The following is an 18270-nucleotide window of genomic DNA, read 5'->3' on the forward strand; positions in this document are numbered from 1 at the left end:
GTCCATGGGGTCGCAAAGAGTTGGACATGACTGAGCAACTTCACACACACACATACCCTCTTACAGGTTTTATCTCCACCAAACTCATCTAATGTCCATAGAAAATTTGGCAGAATACTAAGAAAGTCTCTCTTATGGTACAGAACTGAATTTGGAAAAGAGAATTCATACAAAGTATTTTCTCAGGTCATAATGGAATGAAAATAGAAATCAATAACAGAAAGATATGTGGAAAATTCCCAAACATTTGGAAATTAAGCACCACAATTTTAAATAACCCACTGGTTTGAAAAGAAGTGAAAATATATTTTGAACTGTAAAAAAGCATTATTAAGCATATCAAAATGCATGGGATACAGAAAATACAGAGGTTAGTAAAATTTATAGCATTGTGTGCTGATGTTAGAAAACATAAATCCTTCTTAAATTAGTAATCTAAATTTCCACCTAATAAATTAGACAAAGAAAAGGAAAGTAAATAGAAATTAACAAAAGTAGCCCCTTCATGGATCACAGCCTTGACGTGGAGAAAGGGACTTGGTAAATTAAGCTATGAACCATGCCATGGAGGGCCATCCAAGATTCTTGAGCAAAGTTTGCTCAAAAACCTTCAAGCTAGGCTTCAGCAATATACAAACTGAGAACTTCCAGATGTACAGAGTGGGTTTCAAAGAGGCAAAGGTACTAAAGATCAGATTGTCAACATTTATTGAATCACGGAGAAAGCAAGGGAGTTCCAGAGAAACATCTACTTCTGCTTTATTGACTATGCTAAAGCCTTTGACTGTGTGGATCACAACAAACTGTGGAAAATTCTTCAAGAGATGGGAATACCAGACCACCTTACCCATCTCCTGAGAAACCTGCATGAAGATCAAGAAGCAACAGTTAGAACAAGACAGGGAACAACCAACTGGTTCAAAATTGGGAGAGGAGTATGACAAGGCTGTATATCATCACCCTGCTTATTTAACTTACATGCAGGGTACATCATGTGAAATGCCAAGCTGTATGAAGCATGAGCTGGAATCAAGATTGCTGGGAGAAGCTTCAACAACCTCAGAAATGCAAATGATAGTATCACTCTAATGGCAGAAAGTGAAGAGGAAATAAAGAGCCTCTTGATGCGGATAAAAGACAAGAGTGAAAAGCTGGCTTAAAGCTTAACATTCAAAAAAAATGAAAAGGAAAAAATCTAAGATCAAAGAATCCAGTCCCATTACTTCATGACAAATAGAAGGGGAAACAGTAGAAACAGTGGCTGACTTTATTTTCTTGGGCTCCAAAATCACTGCAGATGGTGACTGCAGACATGAAATTAAAAGATGCTTGCTGCTTGGAAGGAAAGTTATGACAAACCTAGACAGCATATTAAAAAGCAGAGACATCACTTTGCCAACCAAAGTCCTTACAGAATTGCCAGTCCAGGTTCAATGCAGGATACAGGATGCTTGGGGCTGGTGCACTGGGATGACCCAGAGGGATGGTATGGGGAGGAGCCTGGTGTCGTATAGTCTATGTGGTCACAAAGAGTGAGACATGAGTAAGCAATAGAAGAAATCAAAGAAATCAAAACAATAAACTATCAATAAAATTGATGGAACTATAAACTGTTTTTTGAAAAGGTCAATTCAATTAATAAACCTCTATCTAGCTGCAAAAAGAATAAAAGATAAAAAAAATTTTTTTAAGATCAATTCAATTGTTAAACCTCTATTTAGCTGCTTAAAGAACAAAAGATAAAAAAATTAAAGTAACCTGATATTGGCTATATATTAGGTTAAACTGTAGAAGTTCTATGCCTGAATTGTCTGTTTCTGATTGATTCTATATCTGAATTTATTTTTTCTGTATTTAAATATTGAAATTTTCTTCTCCAGACTAAATAGTACATAAGTTCTTAGTCTGACTAATTAGTTTCATATATTGGTCTTTGTAATGCTTTTGCAGGCTTCCCAGGTGGCACTAGTGGTAAAAAATCCCCCAGCCAATGCAAGAGATGCAAGACACCCAAGTTCAATCACTGGGTTGGGAAGATCCCCTGGGATAGGAAATGGCACCCCACTCTGGTATTCTTGCCTGGAAGAATATTCCATGGAGAGAGGAACCTGATGGGCTACAGTCCATGGGGCTGAAAAGAGTCAGACACAAAATAGAAGGTAAAAAAAAGTGAAACAGTGACAGGTTTTATTTTCTTAGGCTCCAAAATCATTGTGTACAGTGACCGCAGCTGTGAGATTAAAAGACACTTACTCCCTGGAAGAAAGCTATGCCAGACCTAGACAGCATATTAAAAACCAGAGATACCACTTTGTGGACAAAAGTCCATCTAGTCAAAGCTATGGTTTTTCCAGTAGCCATGTAAGGATGTGAGAGCTGGACCATAAAGAAGGCTGAATGTCAAAGAATTGATTCTTTCAAATTGTGGAGAAGAGTCTTGAGAGTCCCTTGAACAGCAAGGAGATCCAACCAGCCAATCCTAAAGGAAATCAGTCCTGAATATTCATTGGAAGGACTGATGCTGAAGCTGAAACTCCAATACTTTGGGCACCTGATGTGAAGAATCGACTCACTGGAGATCAAATCCATCAATCCTAGGGAAATCAACTGAATGTTCACAGGAAGCACTGATGCTGAACCTGAAGCTCTGATACTTTGGTCACTTGATGTGAAGAGCTGACTTGTTGGAAAAGCCCCTGTGCTGGGAAAGATTGAAAGCAGGAGGAGAAAGGGATGGCAGAGGATGAAATGGTTGGATGGCATCATTGACTCAATGGACATGTGTTTGAGCCAACTCTGGGAGATAGTGAAGGACAGGGAAACCTGGTGTGCAGCAGTTCATGGGTGGTGAAGAGTCAGTCAGGACTTAGCGACTGAACAACAACAATACCTCTACGCATTGGTATGGATGTTACTTTATTGGAATAAATGAAATATATCTCATAAGCTATGACAAATCACACCTTCAGACTGTGACGCTACAACTTTTCCTCTTTGACTTTTACAGAAATAAAGATAAAAGAACAAAATAATCTTACATAATCTTACATAACGTCATTCTCCATGAAATTAACCCAGGTCTTTCTCCTGGGAGTGTTCACTGAAGTATGCTACTGGCCATTGTCTCCTCCCCTCCTATCATAGCTATGCTCCTTTCTTTCCTACATATGAGTTCACTTACTGCTGTACTTACATTATGATACTCATTTATATAACTAAATTACTTTCTGAACCACTACTTTTTGTAACACACTGAAAATAAAAGTTTAAACACAACAGATATGGGTCTTGCCTGGTAAATGTCATGAGTTTGTGTTCCCCCCAAAAGACATGTAAAAACAGGTGGAGAATCAACAGATGAATGGATAAACATGCTATGTATGTGCACATAATGCAATACTGCTGCTGCTGCTAAGTCGCTTCAGTCGTGTCCGACTCTGTGCGACCCCATAGACAGCAGCCCACCTGGCTCCTCTGTCCCTGGGATTCTCCAGGCAAAAGCACTGGAGTGGATTGCCATTTCCTTCTCCAATGCAATAGTATTTAGCCTTAAAAATGGAGGTAATTCTAACACATGAACCTTAAAGACTTTATGCTAAGCAAAACAAGCTAGTCACTGGAGGACAAATACTGCATAATTCCTATTATTATGCAGAGCCTAGAGTAGTTACACTTATAGAGATAGAAAGTATATTCGTGGTTGTTGGGGGCTGGGGGGATGAGATGTAACTGTTTAATAGGTACAGAATTTTAGTTTTGCAAGATGCAATATCTGAGCAATGTCTATTAATAAATGAGTTAAGAAAAATTAGTTGGCTGCAAGTTTATCTCCGGAGAAGGCAATGGCACCCTACTCCAGTACTCTTGCCTGGAAAATTCCATGAACGGAGGAGCCTGGTAGGCTGCAGTCCATGGGGTCGCAAAGAGTCGAACACGACTGAGCAACTTCACTTTCACTTTTTACTTTCATGCATTGGAGAAGGAAATGGCAACCCACTCCAGTGTTCTTGCCTGGAGAATCCCAGGGACGGCAGAGCCTGATGGGCTGCCGTCTATGGGGTTGCACAGAGTTGGACATGACTGAAGTGACTTAGCAGCAGCGGCAGCAAGTTTATCTCAATAAAGATTAGCATAGAGAACTAGAAATTCACACACTCTATCAAATATTTAATTGTATTTTCAACAATTAATTTTATTTTGTATCAGCACAAAAATGAAAATAGGTCAATGGAATGCATGGCTTTATAACACATTGTAGCATATATAAAATCTTAATATGTTATAAAGGAGGCATCATAAATAATTTAAAAGGACTGAATTATTATATATTATGTTGGAACAATTAGTCAGCTTTTGTAGGTTAGGGTTGTCAATTAAGTTTGTCCACTTTTCAACATGCAAAGATACATAGCAGATAAAATTAAATAGTAACATCAGAGATAAAATGTAGAAGAAAATTAATAGAAGAAAAATTATTTATTTTTAGGGAATAAAGACTTTATGAGTTTAAAATGAGAGTAAGGGCTCATCTCCTGAATTAGATAAAAATAAGTTGGCACAGTTGGCTCACATGTACTTAGGTGTCTATGAAAAATCTACTGAAAAGGTAGAAATTCATGAAGTACAGGTCCTTATTTGGAAACATGGAGTAAACATGGCAAGACAAAATGAGTATATTGTGAATGAAAGATGAAACAGAAGGAATCTGTAACTAAAGAGCACAGTTTTATTTCAAATTTTTTAAATTAAAAAGAATTATTTCTATTCAAGACAGCTGAGGGTGTCTCAAAGTTTTTGCATTACAGAAGGTGTGCAAATTATTTTTATAATGTCATAAAAATGCTATTAGTCATAAACATTTTAAAGCGTGTTCTTTAATATTAAACGTGTCATTCTTAAGCAGTCTATTTTGAGCTAAATAACACACTCTGAGCATATAGGACATTTACTGGAAAATAGGGCAAAATAAGGACAAGTGTAATGAGTATAGAAAAGATCTGATCCACTTTCAACAGGCAGGAACCTTACTCCTTACTTTAATTAAATTCAAGATATACCAAGTTTGGTCAGAAAGTGCTGTGCTTTTCTAGGGCAAGAGTCCAGGCAGCTTTACAGAACATAACAGAGAGCAACATTCTTAATGCAAGGTTCACTTGAGTAACTTGGTAACCATTTCCTCAAACAATGTTTTCCAAACTGTAGGTCAAAATTCATTAGTTGTTTATGAAATCCATCAAAATATGATGGATTTCAACCTATATTTTTCAAAAGTTACTTTTTATTGTACTGTAGTTGCTTTACAAAGTTGTGTTTCTGCTGTACAGCAAAGTGAATCAGTTATACATATATTTTTGGATTTTTTCCCATTTAGGTCACCGTAGAGCATTGAGTAGAGTTTCCCATGCTATACAGCAGATTCTCATTAGTTATCTATTTTATACATGGTAGTGTATTTATGTCAATCCCAGTCTCCTAATTCATCCCATCTCCCTCTTTCCTCCTTTGGTATTCATATGTTAAAACAAGGTAGAACAAAAATAGGGAGAATATAAATATAATAGATTATATCTGAATGTATCATTCATAGTAAGATGTACTATTTGTGAAAGTTTAACATACTTTTATTAAGAGTGATGCATTCAGATATCATCTATTCTTGACACACACATACACACAGGGCTATGCAAATGGATTTTAAATTGATTAAGAATAGTAGTATGTTTTATGTATTTGTGTGTTAGTCCATGTGAACTTACACAGGAATAGACTTGTTAAAATCAAGATCTAGATTATCTAATGAGCTAGATGGTGGTCTGTATATTTAAAGATACATAGTGGGTCAAAACCCATTAGTTACCTATAGACAGAGTGCATTGTACTCTATACTGGAGGAATTCTGCTACTTGCTTGGAATAAATGATTTAACCTGTCCTAATTATCGTATTTCAACTCTAAAAATGCTGAAAGCAAATTCTAACAGTTTATATACACTATCATAGACTCAGCATCTACTGTAAGATAGTTAATCATGTGTTCAACTGCTCAGCCATCCTGGAGATGGCAAGGGAATAGTGCACTGGCCTACAGTGACTTTTCTCCTTTTACATTCTTTATCTAAGTAGGTCAAAATGAACCCTTACTTCAGTTTCATAAAACACTATGATTAATTGATTTTTAGGGACTTCCCTAGTGGTCCAGTGGTTAGGGCTTTCCTAGTGGCTCAGTAAGAATCTGCCTGCAATGCGGGAGACTCAGGTTCAATCCCTGAGTAGAGAAGATCCTCTAGAGAAGAGAATGGCAACCCACTCCAGTATTCTTGCCTGGAGAATTCCACGGACAGAGGAGCCTGGCAGACTACAGTCCACAGGGTTGCAAAGAGTCAGACATGACCAAGCAACTAACACACACATAGGTGGTTAAGTCGTTAAGACTCTTTGCTGCTGATGCAGAGGTGCAGATTCGATCCCTGGGGAATTAAGATCCCACATGGCAAGGCCAAAAGATAAACAGACACACACACATATAGTTCATTGTTTACATAATGTTAGAAACTTCCTAATCTACTAAGATCCTTGCTCTTAATGTATTGAGAACTTCTACTGAAAAACTCTAAAATCCTCCTCAGAGGCATCCACTGCTTTACCAACAATGCATACACACTGCTCTGAGATAGATTAAGTGAGTCCTGCCTCGGTTCTTGAAGAGGCAGAGCACGAAACATGGAAGGCAAGTGGTTGGTGGGTTCAAAACAATGATTTCACAACAAATCTAGACAGTGTATTAAAAAGCAGAAACATCATTTTGTCAACAGGGGTCCATATAGTCAAAGCTATGGTTTTTCTGATAGCCATGTACAGATGTGAGAGATGGATCATAAACAACACCAAAGAATTGATGCTTTTGAACTGTGATCCTGGAGAAGACTCTTGAGAGTCCCTTGTACTGCAAGGAGATCAAACTAGTTAATCCTATAGGAATCAACCCTGAATATTCACTAGAAAGACTGATGCTGAAGCCGCTGCTGCTAAGTTGCCTCAGTCGTGTCTGACTCTTTGCGACCCCATGGACTGCAGCCTACCAGGCTCCTCCATCCATGGGATTTTCCAGGCAAGAGTACTGGAGTGGGTTGCCATTGCCTTCTCCAGATGCTGAAGCTCCAATACTTTGACCACCTCATGTGAAGAGCTGACTCATTGGAAAAGACCCTGATGCTGGGAAAGATTGAAGGCAGGAGGAGAAGTGGGCAACAGAGAATGGGAGGGTTGGATGGTATCATCAACTCAATGGAAATGAGTTTGAACAAACTCTGGGAGTGAAGGTTCAGGAAGTCTAGCATGCTGCAGTTGATGAAGTCACAGAGTCAGACATGACTTAGAGACTGAACAACAACAACAAAATATTAACAGCACGAACTCAGAGCTTGTTTACAACTTCACAAACTTCCAGCTGGCTGATCTTGGGCAGGCTGGTCTCTCTCTGCCTTGATTTCTCTTTGATAAATGGTAATAATATTACTTATAACTACCTGAGAAAGTTACTGTGAAATTGTGATGAATATACTTCTATATATATGTTTTTCCCACTGCATAAATACACACATACACTAAGAGTATCTGGTACAAATATAAAGCTCTAACATATGTAGATTATCAATATTATTATTGGTTGGGGAAGGGATAGAATGTGTGACTAAAAATTAAAAATGTTTAGATATTTCAGACCATAAATATAAATACTTGCATCAACAACCATACTGAGGTAATATGAACCTCCCCAAATCTTTTGAGGTACTTATAGTGATTTGGGCCATATATCTTGCCCCATCATTATAAAACATTGCTGTCAGTACTTAAGTCTTTCCTCTGAGCCAGATATTATATCAAAAGTTTTAAATCTGTATCACTTAATCATCATAAAATCTACATTGTAGATTTTGTACCATGAGTCTATAGATACTTTTCTTGTAGAACTTTAAAATGTAATTTCATTTTGTTTTCAAAACAACTCAAGCAGCCTAATTTAGAGAAGAGATTAAGTGACTGGACCAAGGTCAACATATAAATCAGCCAAACTGGGATTCAAAGCTCAGTCTTGGGTTTTGGGCCTTCTTGCTTCTACTTTTCCACATCATTTCATAATCAAAGTGTCTTCCCTTCAGTCAGAACATAGAATCTTGTCTCCCATGTAACAATCATAGGATTTTCTGACCTGTGAAGATTTCTGTATGTGACAGAGCCTGAAGTCTTTACCAAAACTGACCAGAGGTTGATTCATGCAGCTATCTAAGCCATTTTTCTAAGATGGGCAGGGCATGGACTCCAGGAAGCCTGGTAAAGAGGCAAAGAGTATTAATAGAGAGAAAGTAGCAAGGATTTGCGGGAACAGATAAGGGTCCCATGTTGCACAACCTCAGGGCATGGTTTTATAGGTCTAGACTTGTACAGCATAAAACCTACAAGAAAATATGAGATGACCCTGAATGAGAAGGGCTTCCTCATTGGCTCAGTGGGTAAAGAATCTACCTACAATGCAAGAGACACAGGAGATGCAGGTTTGATCCCTGGATAGGGAAGATCCCATGGGGAAGAAAATGGTAACCCACTCCAGTATCCTTGCCTGAAAAATCCCACAGATAGAGAGCCTGGTAGGCTACAGTCCAAAGGGTTGCAAAAAGTTGGACGTGACTGAGCAACACAGAGCTGGATAGAGTTGAGAAGTCCTCCCAGAAGTACTCATGGGTCTGCCGATAAGTCAGACTGCTAACCCATTGAGGCAGGGACAGAGTTCCCGGGACTGCTTCACTGATTTGTTCAGAGTGGCATATCCATCTGCTTTGAACAATAACAGTATCAACAAACATTGTTTTAGGCTTATGACTTGATGTGTATTGTTCTAAAAGCTTTAGACAACTGAATCCACTGAAACTCAACAAAAGCCCTAAGAGCATAATATCACTGTATCACTATTTTACCGATGGGACTGTTGAGATCTAGCGAGGTTGAAGTAACTTGCCCAAAGTGTCACAGATGTGGGATCCAGATCCTCTGAAATATCTCAGCTGGAGCAGAGTCAGCTGCAAGCATGCCTGGTCCATCAAAAAGGCAAGAGATTCCAGGTAGTTTCAGCCCAGGGAGCAGAAGTAGAAAAAAGAGGCTTGTCCTCAGCCATCCTGAGAGGTATCAGCGCATGCATGGCCCCTTCAACTAGGGAGAAATGAAGGAAATCATACAATGAAACAGTCCTCATTACACACCCACATATGTACGAGAATAGATTAAGCAAAAAGTACTAATTCTCTCCCAGACAGCTGAATATCTTATACTTGGTCTAAATCCAATGATTCCACTTGCCTTATAATCTTCCAAATTTTAACTTCATTGGGACAAATATTCAAGCCTCATAAACTTTTATTGGCTCCATTTGCCAATGAGCTTAACTGCATGCATAAGGAGGCCACTTGTAGCAGAAGGGCAGTTAAGCAGCTATCGTCATTGCAAATCACTAACAAGAACACTGGTTCAGGAGCACAGACATGGCCTAAAATCCTACCTAGGACTCAGCATTGACTCTACCAGCTGTGACATCATGCAGTACACTGGTAAAATCATTATTTTCTAAACCTTTCACTAAATTTCCAGGCTGAAGACAAAACTGCAAGATTATATATTTAACATAGTATCTTCTTAAAGTGCTCAAGAGTTTATCATTTTATTTTTTGACTTTTTTATATCAACTAAGAAGACGACATAGCTTGATTCCATTAATATAAGTATAAAGATGGATAAAACTAATTTAAGCTACCAGAAGGCAGAGTAATCATTATTCACTGAAAGCACAATGGAGACCTCTGGAATCCTGGTAACATGCAGATTCTTGATCTGGTTGCTTGTTCCACGTGCATGTTTAGTGTGCGAAAAATTACCAAGCTATCTACTGATGAAAATGTGCTTAGCCCTGTGTGTGTGTATGTGTGTGTGTACACATGTGCTGAGTCACTTCAGTCATGTCCAATACTTTGTAACCCAAGGACTGTAGTCTACCAGGTTCCTCTATCAGTGGAATTCTCCAGGTAAGAAAGCTGGAGTGAGTTGCCATGACTTTCCTCCAGGGGATCTTCCTGATCCAGGTCTTTGGCACTGCAGGCAGATTCTTTACCACCTGAGCTACCAGGGAAATCCTTTCCTATGTATAATATATATCAAATATACTTTAAGGAAAAATTGCATTACTCACTATAACTGGATGAAAGAGTAAATTCAGGTTAACACAGACTACTGCTCTGCTTATAATGAAATCATTCTTTCAATACTTGTCTGTTGATGAAAATGGTAATTACTGCCACTTTGCAAAAAACAGCAGATAGCTATTCACCTGAGCTATGGAAATATTGATTGGAGTGTTTAATATTCAAGCAAAAGCATTTTTTAATAAGTAACTTTTATTAAACATTTGCTATAGGCTATGTTTTCTCATCTTTTATACTGAAGTTTAGTTGATATACACATTACACAAGTTACAGATATTTAATACTCAGAATTTTTAAAGATAATACTCCATTTATAGTTCTTATGAAATACAGGTTGTATTCCCTGTGTTGTACAATATATCCTCATAGCTGATTTTATCCATTACAGTCTGTACCTCTTAATCCCTTACTCCTATATTGTCCCTTCTCCCTTTCCTCCCATCTACTGGTGACCACTAATTTGTTCTCTGTATCTGTGAATATGTTTTTTTTTTGTTATATTCACTAATTTGCTGTACTTCTTAGATTCCACATATAAGTGGTATTGCACAGTGTTTATCTTTCTTTCTGATTTATTTCACTAAGCCTAAAGACCTCCAAGTTTGCCATTGTTGCAAATGGAAAATGTAAAAGTTATGGCTTCCTCAGTGGCTTAGTGGGTAAAGAATCAGCCTGCTATGCAGGAGATGCAGTTCAATCCCTAGATAGGAAAGATCCTCGGGAGGTAGAAATGGCAACCCACCCCAGTAATCTTGCCTGGGAAATCCCATGGATAGAGCAGCCTGGCGAGCTACAGTCCATGGGGTCACAAAGAGTTGGACACAACTGAGTGACTAAACACAAGAGCACACAACAGATACTCAGAAACTATTGAATAAAATTCAACATTTATTACAGATTGTTTAAAAATCTGGCAACAGAAATATACTCTTATAATAGTGTTAGAAAAATGGTTTATGTGAAGCCAAGAGCAAGTATCATTTTTTAATGACAAAACACTACAAATGTGTTTCAGATTCTGTCAGTTTTTTCCCTATCAATGTTGTCCTTTTAGCAATAGGATCCACAAAGTTTTACTTAGTTACACAGAAAAAGAAAAGAAACTAACTTAACATTTTGTGTAATATGATTGCAGAGCTTCATACTCCACAGGATGATTGAGAAATATTAATACTACAGGTTCTTTTACTATGAGAAAAAACTAAAATGATTTTATAAGATATTAATAAGACTTTATACTGGAATCTGTAGTTTTATTAACAGATCACTGTAGTTAAAAAAAAAAAGCAAGACATAGGAAAATAAAATTAAATGTCTAGGAAACTACATCTAAAGAAAAAAGAAATGGAACTTTAGGAATAAAAAGTTGCATGAGAGTATGCTCCTAAGTGTAAGTGATATTAATATATCAGTTATCAACAAGTTAAAAAGAAATTCATTGCTCTGGGTCACAAAGAGTCAGACACGATTGAGCGACTGAACTGAACTGAATCTAAATCTAAATCCCAGTTAGAATTCCAGTGGATAGTTTAATCAATACAATTATTCCTAAATTAACATGGAACCATAAATGTGAAAAATTGTCTACACAGCCTCTGAAAAGAGAGGAAATAAAGTTGATATTTCTCTACCAAATATTAAATTGCAATGACCCTGTGGCACTAATATAGGAATGGATTAGCAAAACAGAAGGATCAAATAAAAGGTCTTGAAGTAGATAAAAGTCTCATGAAAACTAGGATAATTAGTAGATATTAGATATGGGGTTTCAAGTCTGTTAGAAAGACTGTACTTATAAGTATGATTATATGTATCTTATTGATATCTAGAAGCACACTGTGCATTAAAGATAGTAACTCTATCTGCCATTTACATAGAAAATATTCTTTCCTAACACAAAACTTGCATTTTAAATTAAATGAAGCACTGTTGATGTACAATTTTTGAAAATTGTTTTGGAGTCTAATCTACTGATCTGTCCCCTGACTGAATGTCATATCCATTCTTCCTTCTAGAGTGTGTCTTGCACTGCCTGCTTCCTTTCTGGCCTGCTTTACCAGTTTTCTGTAGCCTATTTTTTTTTTTTTTCCTGAAAATTTTAAGAGTCTATTAAGCCCTTTTTCTTCAGGATTTAAACTCCTGCATCTCTGGAAGATGAGGTGTAAGAACATCTCACAATATAAACATAGTCAGGTGTCTTTCACTGTAAAGCAAACAAATAAACCAACAACCAAAACACTTCCTCTCGTAGTCCATTCACCCTCCCCCTTTAAATAACACCCCTCTTCTCTGATCCCCGACAAAGCTAATCACTTTGAGAAGACCATTTAAACCAGTGGTTACAAATTGAAAAAAAAAATTGAAAGAGACTATGTAAAGATAGTTTCTGGTTCAATGAGTTATCAACCAGTTTTGTCAAGTGTATTAAAACAATTTGCCAGCAAAACAAGTGACATTGTCTGATTGTAAATCCCCTTTACAAAGCTGGTTGATGTGAAAACCATACAAAAAAGTAGCCACTTGGTAGAGTCACTATTAGTAAGGGCAAGTAGCAATGAACAGATTCAGAAGTTTTGTAAAAACTATGAATTCAGGGATTAATTGGGACAAAAATGCAGGGACAACCACCTGAAGACCACTGTGGAAAGCCAGGGCAAAAGACCTATTACCATGATTTGGGTCCATTCATAAGAAAAACAAAAACTGAAATATAAGAAAAAAAATGTTCTCCCATGGTGGTCTAAAAGCTTACACTCTATGATTTCTATTATTTTAAAGTATTTAAAGTGTGTTTTATGGCCTAGAATATAGTTTCTCTTAGTGAATGTTCCATATGAACATGAGAAGAATGGATGGTCTACTATTTCTGGGAAGTATTCTATATGTATTATTTATATTTATTTGCTTGATGGTTTTTGAGTTCAGCAATGTCTCTACTGATTTTCTGCCTGCTTGGTCTGTACATTATGGAGATGCTGACATCTCTAATAATGGATTTATTTACTTCACTTCGCTGTTCCATCCATTTTTGCCTTATATATTTTGGTGCTTTGTTGTTGGATATATATGTATTAAGGATTAATATATATATAAATGTATATATTATATATTTAAATTTAAATTTTATATAATTTTTAAAATTTATACTCCCTTTATAGTGATTTTGAAATATTGGCTATATTCCCCATTTATCTATATATAATAACGTTCTTTGTCCTTGACATTTTTCTTTGCTCTAGAATTTGTTGTCTACAATTAATATAACTTCTTCAGCTTTCTTTTTGATTACTGTTAATATGGTAGATCTTTCTTCATTCCTTTACTTTCAATTTATATGTGTCTTTATTTTGAAAGTAGGTTTCTTCTGAACAACATATAGTTGTATCTTGTTTCATAATCTACTCAAATATCTGTTTTTAAAGTTGTTTTATTATCACTTAAAGTGATTATTAATGTATTTGGATGAATATATGTTATATTTATCACTGTTTTTTACTTGTTATGTTGTTCTTTGTTTCTTTTTATTTTTTCCTTTCTGGTTGTTTTACAGTCTTTTTCTCCCTTCTCTGATTTTTAACTGAGCAATTCATATGGTTACATTCTCTCCTTCTTAACATATAAATTATACTTCTTTTTTAAAAAATGTTTTAGTGATTGTTATATAATTTGCAATATACCTATATAACTAACACAAGTCCACTTGCAAACAACACTATGACACACCTCAGATAATATAAGTAACATTAATAGCATTCGTCCCTCCCAACTTTTGTATTATTGCTGTCCTCCATGTAACACTGAATACACTGTTATTTTTAAAACATATTATTAGATCAATTAATAAGAAAGACAAATATGTGTTTGATCTTTACATATTCTTTCTCTAATGCTTTCATTTTCTTTGGCTCTCAGCTTTCTTTATGGCCCAACCCTCATATCCATTCATAACTACTGGAAAAACCATAGCTTTGACTAGACTGACCTTTGTTGGCAAAGCAATGTCTCTGCTTCTTAATGCGCTGTCTAGGTTTGTCCTAACTTTTCTTCCAAGGAGCAAGCATCTTTTAATTTCATGGCTGCAGTCACCGTCTGCAGTGATTTTCTCTCAACGCTTTAAATATTCCTCTCTACTCTCTTCTTGTTTGCATGGTTTCTGAGAAGTATTTTGTAATTCTTATCATTGCTCTTCAATAGTTAAAATTTTATTTCCTCTGCTTTCAAGTGTTTTTTTTTTTTTTTTTTTAATCTTTGAATTTCTGCTATTTAAATTTGATATGCCTAGGTATTGGGTTTGGGTTTGTCTTTTTTTTTTTTTTTTCATTATCCTTCTTGGTGTTTTTTGAGCTTCCTAGATCTGTGGTTTGGTATTTGACGTTCATTTGGGGAAATTCTCATTTTCACTTAAAATATTTCTTCTCTTCCTTTTTTTTTTTCTCCTTCTGGTGTTATATTTACATACATGTTACACCTTTTATAGTTGTCCCATAGTTCTTAAATATTAGATTATTTTTTCAGTATTTTTTTCTCTTTTCAGTTTTAGAAGTTTCTACTGACATGTCACTAACATGATTTTTTTTTCCTCAGCCATGTCCAATCTACTAATGAACTTATCAAAGGCATTCCACATGTCTATTACACTGTTTTTGATCTCAAGCATTTCTTTTAATTTTTTTGTTTGATTTTGCATCTCTTTGCTTACATTGGCCATCTGTTGTGACACGCTGTCTACGTTACCCATTAGAGCCCTTAGCATGCTAATCACAGCTTTATATCCTCCATCTGTAAATTCCAACAAGCTTGGCATATCTGAGTCTGGCTCTGATGCTCACTTTGTCTCTACAAACTGTGTTTTTGCCTTCCAGTTTGCCTTGTAACTTTTGTTTGGAAACTGAACATGATGTGTGAGGTAAAAGGAACTGAGGCAAGGTTTGCTAATGACCAATAATCACTAGGTCATTAATGATGTTTTGGTAAGGAGTGTGTGGGAAGGTAAACATTCTCTCATTCCATAATTAGGTCTCAGTCTTTTTGTGAACCTGTGTCTCTGAGCTGTGATGTTTAAAGTGTCTCTCTGTGATTTTTTACAGCCTTAATTGGGACAAGTTGACTGGATAGGTTGAGAACTGGATATTTCCCTTTTCCAGTGTATGAGGCTGGAGTGGGTTGGAGTTGGGTGTTTCTCTGCCCACAGGTTGGTTAGGTTCTGGTAAATGCATTTCTCTTTAAGGCATGTCTTGTTTAGGTCAGAATAGTCTATCTCAAAATCCTTGTTCCCCTCTCCCCATGCCAAAAATGCAAAGGGATTTTTCTTAACTCTTCACTATGAGAACCTGGTTGGAATCTGGAAGTAAAACTCACAAATAGGTGGTGATCCCTTTATGACTGAACCACTTGGAGTTTTTAACTTTCAGACTTATACATACTAAGCTGTCAGCAATAGACCTTATTACAATTTAGTTTTTCTACTTTAGCAGTGTTTCACATGGAGTTTTCTGTTCATGGGTTTTTTTGTTTAGTCATTCAGTCATGTCCGATTTGCAATACCATGGACTATATATAACCTGCAAGGCTCCTCTGTCCATGGGATTTTCCAGGTAAGAATACTAGAGTGGGTTGCTATTTCCTTCTCCAGGAGACCTTCCCCACCTAGGGATTGAACCTATGTCTCCTGAATTGGTAAGTAGATTCTTTACCACTGAGTCACCAAGGGAAGCCTATTCATGGGTTTTTGCTTCCAGAAATTATGATTCTCTGTAACCATCTATCCAATTTTAAAGACAGAAGTTTGCCCTGTGACCAAACTTCTCTGAAATAGCTAAGAAGCATTGTTGATTTTTAGTTTGTTCAGCTTTTTCTCTTGCTGTTAGAATGAAGTGATGACTTACAAGTTTCTTAGAAACTAGATTGGAAAGTGGAAAAAGCTCTATTTTAAAAAATAACACCTCTTCTTAATTTGCTAAACATTTAAATCATGACTGTAAATTGATTGCTTTAGAATTATTTTTCTGCATCTATTGAAATAATTATGTATTATTTCTTTTAATTTCTTCATATGTAAATTGCATTGATTGCTTTTCAAAGGTTATATCAATCTTGCTTTCTTAGGATAAATCCTACTTGGTCAAAATACATTTGAATTTCAAGCACTAACAATTTGTTAGTGAATTTTAGCTTTATATTCATGAGAAACATTGGTGAATTTTTTCTGCAATGTCTTTTCTGATTGTTTTGCTGGACTCACAAACAAGGAGGGCAGTGATCCCTCCTTTTCTTTTTCAAAAATACTTGCATAATATTCATGTTATTTCTTCTTTAAATGTGCTCTTTTAGCAGAGGAGTTAAGAAATTTCATTTCTATTTTAGAATTAGGGCTATTCAGATTGCAGCCTTTATTCTTGTGTTAATTTTGGTAGGTTACATTTTTTAATAAATGTTTCCATTTCATATAAATTGTCATATGTGTTGTAAAAGTTTAAATGTAATCTCTTGTTATGCTTTCAATCACTGTAAAATCTGTGTTGATAAATCCTTTTGAAGCCTGATACTGGTAGTTTTTTTTCTCTCTCTTATTTTTGTAATCAATCTACCTAGAGATATATAAATTTTATTAATCTTTTTCTTCTGTTAATTTTCTCTGTCCCTGTCATATATTTCTGTTGCTGCTATTAATTTCTTCACTTACTTATTTCCACTTACTTCAAGTTTAATTTGATTTTGTCAAACGGAAGCCTTAGATCATTAATTTTAGGTCTTCTCTAACATAAGCATAGGAGTTGTATATTTCTAAATAAACACTGATTCAATTTTATCTCATTATTTGATTTATAGGCCATATATTCTTTATGAATGTATTTCTTAATTTTATTTTCATTATTAGTGAATTTTATTAAGGGCTTCCCAGGTGGCACCATGGTAAAGAAACTGCCTGCCAATTCAGGAGATGCAAGAAATGTGGGTTCAATCCCTGGGTTGAGAAGATCCTCTAGAGAAGGAAATGGCAACCCACTGCAGTATTCTTGCCTGGAAAATTCCTTGGACAGAGGAACCTGGCAGGCTACCGTGTAGAGGAGTCGCAAAGATTCAGACATGACTGAGCATGCACACAAACATTATGATTACTTGTGATTTAGTAAAAATTATTATTAGCAATTTTTAGTTTAATTCCACTGTACTCAGAAACTATACTCCATATGACTGGTCTATTTAAATATATTGATGCTTGTCTTTAAATTACAACTTATTGTTATCAGTTTTAATTTTGCTTTGTCTGTTTATAATTTTAAAGTTAGTTTACATTCCTAATTTGAGTAAATCTGTTACCAACCTCAAGATATAGTTACAGAATTAATTTGCAAAACTAATACCCAAGTCATAAAAGAAGTCACATAAAACTTGAGAGAAGGATACTGTTCCTTAAGGTGGTAGGGAAAATGGGAATGGGGAATGAAGACTTACTGTTTAATGGGGACAAAGTTTTAGTTTTGGAGAATGAAAAATCCTGAAGATGGATGATAGTGAGAGTTCACAATAAATTGAATGTACTTAGTGCCACTGAAATACATAGTTAAATATGGTTAAAATAGTATGTTTTATATTGTGTGACTTTTACCACAATAAAAGTACATTAAATTTTTTAAAAAGAACACTGTCCCACTGATACTTCATTCAGATTTTGATTCTCTTTCTACTGGTACTCTTTCTGAAATATCACATGGTAATTTTGTTATTGTCTAAATTAGCATGAGGTAGTGACGTTTTCATACAGAAAAAATTCATTTTAGCTACCAGAGTATCTTGAAGTTTGAATGTTCTTGACACTCAACATGTCTTCCTATAGCTACATGAGCCATTTAGTACACCTACACATCCCATACATACTCCATAAAACCCTAGATGCTATTCTGAAACCAGCCTCAGGAAATGAAGAAAATGTTGCACGCAATGATTTAATTGCCTGGAGAAGTTGCTCCAACAGTGACAGGTGAAAATAATTCTGGGATGGATATAAGTCAAATTATTATATA

At 35.8% G+C, this 18270-nt stretch overlaps 1 long non-coding RNA gene across 4 annotated transcripts in view; it reads right to left on the reverse strand.

The window, feature by feature from the left end:
* LOC147350433 (uncharacterized) overlaps positions 1 to 18270 on the reverse strand; it is a 304477-nt gene that overhangs the window by 96179 nt on the left and 190028 nt on the right. The window contains exons 3-4 of one of the 4 annotated variants that reach the window (XR_015148851.1): positions 8972 to 9203; positions 8474 to 8831 (exon numbers count right to left, since the gene is read on the reverse strand). This is a non-coding gene — a long non-coding RNA (uncharacterized LOC147350433). Of the gene's footprint in view, positions 1 to 8473; positions 9204 to 18270 lie in introns of those variants that run through there. The other 3 variants (XR_015148850.1, XR_015148852.1, XR_015148849.1) reach the window with 3 other exon arrangements.

This window comes from Bos grunniens, chromosome 20 (assembly GCF_055505025.1).
Source record: "Bos grunniens cultivar Pamir isolate PY7600 chromosome 20, Bosgru_T2T1.0, whole genome shotgun sequence".
Classification (NCBI taxonomy): domain Eukaryota; kingdom Metazoa; phylum Chordata; class Mammalia; order Artiodactyla; family Bovidae; genus Bos; species Bos grunniens.